This window comes from Phyllostomus hastatus, unplaced genomic scaffold (genome assembly GCF_019186645.2).
Source record: "Phyllostomus hastatus isolate PE091 unplaced genomic scaffold, TTU_PhHast_1.1 phas_scaffold_21, whole genome shotgun sequence".
Lineage (NCBI taxonomy): Eukaryota > Metazoa > Chordata > Mammalia > Chiroptera > Phyllostomidae > Phyllostomus > Phyllostomus hastatus.
The window spans coordinates 3,985,476-3,997,977 of NW_025334017.1; positions in this window are offsets into that span (position 1 = coordinate 3,985,476).

Consider the following 12,502-nt stretch of genomic DNA (forward strand, 5'->3'; position numbering starts at 1 on the left):
CTTCCCTAATATGATGAGAGAAAAAGTCACACAAATCCAGGAAACACAGAGACTCCCAGTCAAGAGGAACCCAAAGAGGTCCACCTCAAGACACATAATTAAAATGGCAAAATTTCAAGACAAAGACAGAATCTTAAAGGCAGCAAGGGAGAAACAGGAAGTAACATACAAGGGAGCCCCATAAGGTTAACAGCTGATTTCTCAATGGAAATGCTCCAAGCCAGAAGAGGATGGCAAGAAATATTCCAAGTAATGAGAACCAGGGATCTTCAACCAAGGCTACTTTACCTAGCAAGGCTCTCAATCAAGACAGAAGGCCAAATAAGAAGCTTCCCAGACAAAAAAAGTCTAAAAGAATACACCTCCACCAAACCAGCTCCACAAGAGATACTAAAGGGACTGCTTTAAGGAAAAGAAGGAAGAGAGATGGGGAGAGGGGAACACAGGTATGAAAATGGCAATGAATAAGTACCTATCAGTAATAACCTTAAATGTAAATGGATTAAATGCTCCAATCAAAAGACATAGAATAGTTGAATGTATAAGGAAGCATGACCCACACATATGCTGCCTACAAGAGAACTACCTCGGATAAAAGACCTACACAGGCTGAAAGTGAAGGTCTGGAAACAAATTTTCTAAGAAAACAGGAAAAAAAAGCCAGGGTAGCAATACTCATATCAGACAAAATAGACTTCAAAAAAAAGGGCCTTAAAGAGAGACCCAGAAAGCCAATTCATAATACGCAAGGGAAGAATCCATGAAAAAGACATAAACATTGTAAACGTATATGCACTCAACATAGGAACACCCAAATACATAAAGAAAATCTTAGAGGACTTCAAGAAAGATATTGACAGCAACATAATTATAGTGGGGGACTTTAACACCCCACTCAAAAATGGACAGATCTTCCAAACAAAATATCAACAAAGATATTGTGGCATTGAACAATGCCCTAGAGGAAATGGACTTAACTAACATATAGAGAGCCCTCCATCCCAAAGAAGCTAAATACACATTCTCTTCAAATGTACATGGAACATTTTCAAAGATAGACCACATGACAGAACACAAAGCAAGCCTCAACAAAGTCAAGAAAATTGAAATCATACCAAGCATTTTCTCAGATCACAAGGGACTGAAACTAGAAACCAGCCCCAAGGAAAAAAACCCAAAACACTCAAAGTCATGGAGATTAAATAGCATGCTATTAAACAATGAATGAGTCAAGAATGAAATTAAGGAAGAAATCAAAAAGTTTCTGGAAACAAAAGAAAATGAACTCACAATAATCCAAAACTTATGGGACACAGCTAAGGCAGCCCTCAGAGGGAAGTTCATACTGACACAGGCCCACATAAAAAAGATAAAAACGTTTCAAACAAACAACCTAAACCTACGTCTACAAGAACTCAAGGAACAGCAAAGACAGCCCAGAGCAACTAGAAGGAAGGAAATAACCAAGATCAGAGCAGAATTAAATGACATAGAGACTAAAAGCACAATTCTAAGAATCAATGAATCCAGGAGCTGGTTCTTTGAAAAGATAAACAACATCGACAAACCTTTAAGCAGACTCATCAAGGAAAAAAGAGAGAGGACCCAAATAAACACAATCAGAAATTAAAGAGGAGAGATTACAATTGATACCACAGAAATACAAAGAATTGTAAGAAATTACTATGAAGAATTGTATGCCAAGAAATTTGAAAACCTAGGTGAAATGGACAAATTTCTAGAAAAATATAATCTTCCAAAACTCAATGAAAAAGAAGCAGAAAGCCTGAACAGACCAATAACACCAAATGAAATTGAAACAGTAATCAAAAAACTCCCAACACACAAAAGCCCTGGACCAGATGGTTTCACAGGAAAATTCTACAAGGCATTTAAGGAAGAGCTAACCCCTATCTTTCACAGAGTATTCCAACAGATCCAAAAAGATGGAAGACTCCCAAACTCTTTTTATGAGGCCAACATCATCCTAATTCCAAAACCAGATAAAGACACAACAAAGAAAGAAAACTTCAGGCCAATATCACTGATGAACATAGATGCTAAAATCCTCAACAAAATACTGGCAAACTGCATTCAACAATACATTAAAAAGATCATACACCATGACCAAGTGGGATTCACCCCAGGGATGCAAGGATGGTACAATATTAGCAAATCAGTAAATGTAATATATCACATAAACAAAAACAAAGACAAAAATCACATGATCATAACAATAGATGCAGAAAAAGCATTTGATAAGGTACAGCACCCATTCATGATAAAAACACTCCACAAAGTGGGAATAGAGGGAGCATTTCTCAACATAATAAAGGCCATATATGAGAGACCTACAGCCAACATCATACTCAATGGACAAAAACTAAAATCTTTTCCACTAAGATCAGGAACAAGACAAGGCTGTCCACTTTCACCACTTCTATTCAATATAGTACTGGAAGTTTTAGCCACAGAGATCAGACAAGAAAAAGAAATAAAAGGCATCCAAATCAAAAAGGAGGAAACAAAACTGTCACTGTTTGCAGATGACATGATAGTATACATAGAAAATCCTATAGGCTCAGCCAAAAAACAGCTTGACCTAATAAATGAATTTGGCAAAACAGCGGGATACAAAGTCAATATCCAGAAATCAAAGGCATTTCTGTACACCAACAATGAAACAGCAGAAGTAGAAATCAAGAAAAAAATCCCATTTGATATAGCAAAAAGAAAAATAAAATATCTAGGAATAAACCTAACCAAAGAGGTAAAAGACCTGTATTCAGAAAACTACACAACACTGAAGAAAGAAACCAAGGAAGACACAAACAAATGGAAACATATACCGTGCTCAGGCATTGGAAGAATTAATATCATCAAAATGTCCCTACTACCCAAAGCAATTTACACATTCAATGCAATTCCTATTAAAGTACCAATGGCATATTTCCCATAGAACAAACAACCCTGAATAGCTGCTACAATTTTGAGAAAGAATAGTAAAGTAGGAGGGATCACAATACCTGATACTAACCTATATTCAAAAATTTATATGGAACCATAAACAACCCTGAATAGCTGCTACAATTTTGAGAAAGAATAGTAAAGTAGGAGGGATCACAATACCTGATACTAACCTATATTACAAGGCCACTGTAATCAAAATAGCCCGGTACTGGCATAAAAACAGGCACATGGACCAATGGAACAGAACAGAAAGCCCAGAAATAAACCCAAGTCTCTATGGTCACTTAATATTTGACAAAGGGGGCAGCAACATAAAATGGAGTAAAAATAGCCTTTTCAACAAATGGTGTTGGGAGAACTGGACACATACGTGCAAAAAAATGAAACTCAAGCACCAACTTACACCATACACGAAAATAAAATCAGTGTGGATAAAAGACTTAAATATACACTGTGACACCAGTAGAGTCCTAGAGGAGAACATAAGCAGGAAAATCTCAGATATTTCATGGAGAAAAATTTTTACTGACATGTCCCCTAGAGCAAGGGACATAAAGGAAAGAATAAACAAATGGGATCCCATCAAAATAAAAAGCTTATGCATGGCCAAAGAAAACGGTATTAAAATAAAAAGAGAAACAACTGTATGGGAAAACATATTTGCCAATGACACCTCAGACAAGGGTTTAATCTCCAAAATATATAAAGAACTTACATGACTCTACTCTAAGACAAACAACCCAATTAAAAAATGGCCAAAGGACTTGAACAGACACTTCTCCAAGGAGGACATACAGAAAATCCAAAGACACATGAAATGATGTTCAATATTGCTAGCTATCAGAGAGATGCAAATTAAAACCACAATGAGATGCCACTTCACACCAGTCAGAATGGCTACCATAAACAAAGCAACAAACAAGTGTTGGACAGCTTGTGGAGAAAAGGGAACCCTAGTGCACTGTTGGTGGGACTGCAGACTGATACAACCACTATGGAAAACAGTATGGAACTTCCTCAGAAAACTAAAAATGGATCTGCCTTTTGACCCAGTAATTCCACTGCTGGGGCTATATCCTAAGAACCCTGAAACACCAATCCAAAAGAACCTATGCACCCCAATGTTCATAGCACCACAATTTATAATAGCCAAGTGCTGGACGCAACCTAGCTGCCCATGAGTAAATGAATGAATCAAAAAACTGTGGTGCCCTGGCTAGCGTAGCTCAGTGGATTGAGCACAGGCTGGGAACCAAAGCATCGCAGGTTCGATTCCCAGTCAGGGCACATGCTTGGGTTGCAGGCCATGGCCCCCAGCAACCACACATTGATGTTTCTCTCTCTCTCTTTCTCCCTCCCTTCCCTCTCTAAAAATAAATAAATAAAATCTTTAAAAAAAAAACAAACAAACTGTGGTACATTTACACAATGGAATTCTATGCAGCAGAAAGAAAGAAGGAGCTCCTACCCTTTGCAACAGTGTGGATTGAGCTGGAAAGCATTATGCTAAGCAAAATAAGCTAGGCAGTGAAAGACAAATACCATATGATCTCACCTTTAACAGGAACCTAAACAACAAAACAAACAAACAAGCAAAATATCATCAAAGACACTGAAATAGAGAACAGGCTGACAGTGACCAGAGGGGAGAGAGGAGGGAATTTCAGGGAAGAATGGGAAGGGTTTACAGGAACAAATATAAAGAACACATGGACAAAAACTGGGAGAGGGGGGTGGAAATGGGAGGGAGGTGGGGAGGGATGGGTGGGTGGGCTGGAATGGGAGTAAAAGACAGAAAAATATACTTGAACAATGATTAAAATAAAATAAAAAAAAATAAAGTGCCATTTATTTGGTTTGAAGACCAAACCAAAGGAAGGAAAGGGAAAATACCTTAATAAATGATTTCCACAATCTTTATGAAGAAAAGTATGCAAATTCTATATAAAGAATATTTAAAAAGCTAAACAAATGAAATATATATACTTGCTTTGTAGATGGATATCTGAAATTATAAAGTTGTCAATCTCCATAAATTTTTCAATTAGGTTAAACCAATTATAATAAATATCTCAGCAGAATTTTGCAAAGAACTTTTCTATTGATTATAAAAATTATATAAAATAATAAATTTCCACAAATAATTAAACATATCTTCAATAATAAGAATAATAAGGCTAGTCTAGCATAAGAACATGTAGAATGAGGGAACAGGATAGAGATCCCAGAAACAGACTTGGATATATATGTGACAGATGTATCATCAAAAATGATTAGGGATAATATGGATTTTTAACTAGATGGTGTTGGCAATATTAGCTGATATACAGTAATAAAATAAAGCAAAATTTCCATGTCAAAAATCATCTCAAAACAAATTTCAAATTCATTAAATACGTAAATGTGAAAGGTAAAATTTCTAAAGACAATAAAAGAATAAGAAAAATATTTAAATTATTTAAAAATATAAAAAATATTTCATAAACTCTAAGAAATATTTTAAACAAGTGATAAAATACTTTAATGAGTAGTATATTGATGTGACACTTCCTTAGTTTCAGACTTCTAAATAATACACTGAGTTTCTTCTCTTAGAGCGTTTGCCTTCACACTTTGTGCCACACTCTCCCTGTGCGCTCCTCATGTCAACAGGAGTCTCAGTGGAACAGAGGGTGAGCCAGGGCTCTCCAACTTCTCTGCCTTCAATGCAGTCCAATGCTGCCTATGCTACCACACCACTGGCTTGATCTTGAGAAATAATGATGGAAATGAAGGGAGTGAGAGTTCTGGCTTTGATTCTTAGAGAATTGAACATCTTATTATAAACATATTAGCCATTGTATCTATCACACTGGGAAAAGTTAGGCATTTGAATAACAGAAGTGTTGGTCTGAACGTGGAGAAGGATGGAAGTAAAAACTGGTATAGCTCAGATAAAGAGAGATCTAAAAATACTTAAATATGAATGGAATTTAGTAATTGAGTCTCTAGGTTTATCCTGGAGAGATACTTGTCCAATCCATCATGACACATGTAGAAGACTATTCATCACACTGTTGGTTGTGGTCAGGAGGAGTTGGAAGGGATATAGATGCAGCTCAGGGGATGAAAGGAAATTAGTAATACGTGCATTCAGTAGCATACCCTGCAACAGTCAGAAATGTGAGCACATTTTACTTTGAGAACATAGCTACATCAGAAGGATTTGAAATGGAAAAGAAAAGGAAATGAAGCAGAAGGAGACTCATGGCACAGTACAACTTATGTAATTTTTCAAACACACGATCAAATATTCTGAAAGTTTTCAGACAGTTACATGCATTTACATAAACACAGGAAAGAGGACTTGGAGAGCTTGGAGAGCGGCATGTTAAGCACATTAGGGTGGAGATGGGAAGGAGAAAAACAAAATATGATCAAACAAAAGAAGTACTTGCAGAAACACATGATAGAAATCTACCATGTGGTTAACTGAGTTCTGTGCCCCTGAGGTTCAAAAATAAATAAATAAAATCAGGTCGGGGGTGGGGCTCAAATGCTGAGAAGCATACGTCTTTAAGATGGAGCCGAGTTACAAAATGGTCATGGCGACGTAAAGTACCGCAGAGTGAATATAGTCAATAATATTGTGATAAGTGTGTAAGGTGCCAGGTGGGTGTTAGAAATGCATAGATTGAGAGGGGAGGAGCCAAATTATCTGATCCAAGTGCCTTTATTTGAGCTGCACTTACAGGAAGCCTGAGTCTAGACAGGCTGCAGCCCCAGGGGAAAGGCAAGACGGGGATTTTAAAAGAAAAAGCACGGGTTTGTGAGGGAAAGAGGGTGAGGTTAGTCTCTTGCTCTTCTGGGCTGTTGCCTCAGGGTTTCAGAGCTTGAGTCAAGACAGTGGGTTAAGTAAAGGGCCAGGCTGTTCCCAGGTGCAGGAAGGTCAGTCTGACCACCCACCATCAGGGCTGCCGCCAGATGTCTTGTGCTCAGTGGGAAGGAGTTTCCATCAAGCCTCTGGCTATCAGTTGAGTTGGGATAACTGAGTCATGTGTAGTCCAGTGAATTGGAAAACTGGCCTGACTAGATCATGAGCAGTCTGACCAGCTGGGAAACTGGCCTGACCCTCTCAGTGAGGATCATTTTGAAGGGACCACTTTGTAAAATATATGCTTGTCTAAACTGTATGTTGTACACCTGAAACCAATACAAAATAACATTGAAATTAAACTTGAAATAACATTGAAATTGAAAATAAAAATAAAGTAAAATAAAATAAAATAAATTTCAGTTAAAAGAAAAAGATGGAGCCAAGGCAGCACTGAATGGAAGCTCAAGACAGGGAGTCTGGACCAGGACTCGAGTTAAAGCTCAGCTCTGCAAGAGAGAGTTACTTCCAGCTTCAGGCCTCCGTCACCTCATCTGTGAAAGATGTACTGTGTGGTAACCGTACCTTCACGAAAGGACTGTTGTGAAGACAAAGTGAGTTCATATTTGTAAAAAGGCTACTGAAATAAAGCAAGCATTTGATTTAAAAATGCTAGTAACTTTTATAGACTTTCTTGATAGAACTGCTTTGAGTGCTTCTAGTTTTTTAAAGCAGATATGCAAAGAGCTTACTGAAAACTAACTACATTGCAGAAGCACAAAAAGCACACATACTGAAACAACGATGTACATGATACCCTTCTGAACCTTCAGGATAATGGAATTCAGTTTGAGAAGAGAATTGACAATGTGTTTCAGTGAATCATCATGCTAAATGCTTTTGTTCTTTTTTTTACAGACTCTAAAGAAAATATGTCAAAACTATTACTTAAATGAATCAGCAACTGAGGTGTTTATAATTTATAATATCTATTTCTGAAAGAGCAAGTCTGATCTATCAACTTCTTACTAAATTCTAGATTTACTAACCATGGCCCTCAACTACCAATTTTTTATTTTTTATTTCAAGACCACTTACTTCATGTCTTTCTTTATATATTTGCCTAGCTGGTTACACATTTACTTCTTACTGGATAATTAACTGTCTTCTTACATTTCTAATAAATCTGAACAACATGTACTGTCTTCACCCGTTTGCTTCCCAGCTGATAGACGAATTTCAGAAGGGATTTAACTATTTCCTTCCAAAATGGTAACCAGGATAAAACCAATTTCCAGTTCTTGAAAGTATTTGGCAGATTTGGAATGGCTGAGTTTGTTTCATAGTGCAAAAGCCAGCACCATGGTGCTGGCACCATAAACTTGTGCCGTGGTTTGATAGACTCGTGAAAACCTCTGGACTACAAAACTGTGTGTTTTTACCTTCCACCTTCATTATTACTAACATCATGCATGAAATGTATTTAAGTTATTGTTCATCTTATCATTTCATGCTATAATTTTACATCAAGTAACTTTTTAACAGTGACAATAACCACTTACCAAGTTTTATCTCTGAGCTAGGCACAGGGTAAAAGATGTTAAGTCATTATTATTGACTCATATAACAAGAATGCAAGGGAGGAGGTATTAGTATTATCCTACATGGAGATGAAACTGAGTGTCAGAAAGGTTAAGCCACTTACCCAAAGCCACACAGCCTGAAAAAGTCTGTGACTCCAAGTGAACAGAGCAGTACCCATCACCTTGCCTCTATCTGCGTGTTGGATGGAAACATGAGAGGGCTGCCAGTCTCCAGTATACTCACAGAGGGGCCAGCACCTTCTGAAAGTCAGTCTCCATGGACACATCTTTTGACTCTCAGAGCAGAAGACAGCAAGATATTCTATTTGGTATCACATTTTCTCATTTTCTTTTATAGGTAGTTTAACCTATTTAAGACCTCAGTTCTCTATGCCCAGTCTCCTAGTTATCACAATCTTTTTGTCTTGTTTTTTCCAATTTTAGCTCTTATACTATAGCCATAATCTCATCTGGGAAAGACTTCTGAATGTTGAGATGGAACTATACTCTCTTGTGTGTGCTTATATGCAAGTACCTCTAGAGCCAAGCCCATCCCACACATCTCTTATTTTCTCTGCTCATCTCCTTTGTCTTACTGGAGTTACTGACACTACTCCATGTTTTTTCTCTTTCTTTTGGTACCATCAGTGTTTAGCTAGATATTAAGGGAGCAAAAGAGACTAGACATTGAGCTTAATAAACTGGCGAGCAGGAGCCTGTTTGCTTCACTAGGAAGCTACAGCTTTTCACATTCCAGGGGATCATAGCATTGCTTCACCAATGGGATTAACACTCCTCCTTTACCCCTCAGGTACCGAATTGTTGGGGGGCACAGAGGGATGGACCCTATCCAAAGCCTGCTGAAACTTGGGAAATTGATTGGTCATTTTGAGAAAGCACCTAGTCCATCCATCCCAAACCCAAGCTCTTAGTTATAACTCCAGGGGAAGAAAGAGCTCTCTCATCTACCTAGTGAGGCACTCACCTATTGGCTATGTGACCCTAGCAGCTACCTGGCCCATGGCCATGCAACTCCACATGCATGCTCCAGGAGGGAAGCTGAAGTGGACAGCAGCTAAAAACACATGCTGAGCTACCATATGCTGGACTGGACTGGACTTTAATATGGAGCATAAACTCTAGGCAGGGTCCTTCCTCCTACTGACAATAAGATTAGAATTTTTCAATGGCAAGATGAATGGAGATGGGACATTGGGAATTCAGGAGGGGAATCCCCTTAATTATACATCATAAATAAATCATATCACAGAGTCACATCCTCCCATGCAGGTCTCAGGAAATTCCTTTCCTTTAGACACCACAAGGACACTGCTTCGATCATAATACTTTCAAAGGTCATGTTGAATCTGGCTCTAACCTCAGCTTCTCCTAAGGTCCTACGTGGCTCCCACTGATATCCTTATCCTGTGAGCAGTCATGCTTGGTACTCATCACCTGGGTATTATCTCTATCATCACCTATGATATTATCTCTTCTGCCTTGCATTTGACTTGATTTGCTACTAATAAAGGACCTTTTAATGAGAGAACCAAACAGGTAAACAAGTTCTCTCTAGCTTTCAAAAAATTAGAGTTCATAATCTTGTTTACATATTCTACTCAAGAACTCTCACCTCCTGTACTCCCACCATTCTTGAGAGAGAGCTGATGGTATGGTAGCTGTGGGCAGCATTCATGCTAAATGAAGGTAGGGAAGAAGTCAGAGAGCAAGTCTCACCTCTCTATTCCCTGAGACTCCTGATGCTCACCACTGGGATGGGCTGGAGCAGGGCATATGGCAGATCATGTAACCTGGTCACTCTAACAGAGGAAACTCAATGTATTTTCAAAGGCTTCAAGCTAAGAAAGTGTAGTATCATTGTACTAATTCATAAACATAAGCTGGAAACCTCCATTTAAAATATTTCTTAAATTAGAAAGTATGAAATATTTGGGATCTCTTTACTTTGTAGCCTTGCTACTCTTGCTAAGTGTGAACTTGAGCCTCATAAGCAACCCCAGGGAGCAATGGGGAAAGGCAGAATCCCAGGCTGCTCAACTGACCGAAGGAATCAGATCCTTTATTTCTGCAACAAGATCTCCAGGTGATTCATGTGAATATTAAAATTTGAGTGGTTCTGCTCTGTTCCTTTATTTCTTCTTCAGAAAGATTTCAATTTAAACATTAACTTAAAATGTAGGCATGTAAGAACCTAGAATATGTTTACATGATAAAGAGAAATGATTTCATATTCATAGAGAACATTGGTGTGTTAGAGATAAAATGTGTTTGCGCGTGAGTTCTTTTTGCCTCACCATTCCCATCCACACTACCTCTCAGAGCATTTTATCCCTATGCTTATCTGGCTCCCTTGCATTTTAAGGGAATTATAGTCTGATTCATTTACTTTGAAACGTAAATTAAAGAACATCTTGGGAGATATGAATAAAGACCAGGAAATGAAAGAAAAGAGTAAAATAGCCTCCCACATGGGGGATTTGAGGAGCACTGGAGGTGGAGAGTGGAGGATAAAGGGCAGAGATCACAAATAATGAGACATCCCAACCTTGGCTGAGTCTGGACCATGTAAAAGCAACAGAGGTTGACTGCATTGAAGTGTGTGTGGCAGGTCATGGAAGCAGAACTGGGCCAAAGAGGGGAAAGACAGTGTATTTGCAGAAGCAAAGGCAGACCTCAGCTCAGGACTGCATTGTAAGCACGCATGAGCAACTTCTGAATACTTCCTGTGTAAGGTGGAGGATGCTGAGAGGGACCAGCATTCACTCCAAGACCCTAAGTTCTGGCATAGATCATAGGATAGGATAAACTCTGGGGGCACAAACAATCTTTGTGTGTCAGAACGCAGTCAAGGAAAGTGCATTGTGATTCTGTAATTCTAACACTGCTCTACCCCAGGCTAGGAATTACCTGACTACAATTACAAAGAAATAATGCTGAAAATAATTTGGTACTGGTCAATGATGCTCCTCAAAATTTAACAATTCTTATAGCAACTATAATACATATATATAAGTACATATACATGTGCATACACATATTATATATAACATCTCTATGTATAATATATAAAACCTATATAGGCACAATATAATAGGCATATAATATATGTATACATATATTAACAATATATGCATGTATATGATTATATCTGTGTGTGTTATAAATGTGTGTGTATATATACATATATACATCTTCTATTAGTACCACCTTTTTTCCTCAAGAGTTTTCGAAACTTATAAAATTGCAGACCCTTGGCAGAGTCTATCCATCCTACCATATGCATCATATAATATGACTAAATCTTAATGTGAATCCCCCGTGGGCTCTAGAGTGAGTACTGCAACTATATTAGAATATTTCTAATTCAATAATCAGAAAAGGTTTTTCAAAGGAGTAGTACCAAGTATTATTATGTTCCAATTACAGATGAACAAAACTACTAAGGTAATAAATAGTAACCTAAACTAGGGGGCCACAGATAGAATGATTTCTGAGAAAGTTCCATTTAACTGACTTAATTTTTTTAAAATTGGGGATTTCAGGTTAAAATCCAAATGACTTTATGTATGACTGAATTTTGCATATATTGCACTGGAGAAGCTTTCCAGATAATGTAAATCACTGTTTTATGACAAATATTAAGCCAGTCTCTATTTATTATTGAAGGAAAGACATTTTTCTCTTGCTGGTTTCACACTGTAACTGCAGGCTCATAGGCAGTCAGACTAGCATGCGGTTGCCAGGGGTGACCACAGGCATTTTCTTCTTAATATCATGTGGGCTTAACAGTTTTTATTTTAAATGTTTACATGATTGCCTTAAATTGGAACTGTTCATCCTGATCCTCTGCACCAGAAAAAAAGGGATTATCTTAAAATACATAAGAATGCCTCCATCAGGTTCTCTCTTTCATTTAAAAATTCAAGTGGATTAATTTCCTTATAAGGTGGAAATTAATCTATCACCTCTGGTAGCAACAGTTCCCATAGGATCTGACATTGAAAACACATATACACAGAGCTGTCATTTTGCAGTTAATCTGTGATAACCTATTATCTGATTCCCACATTGCAGT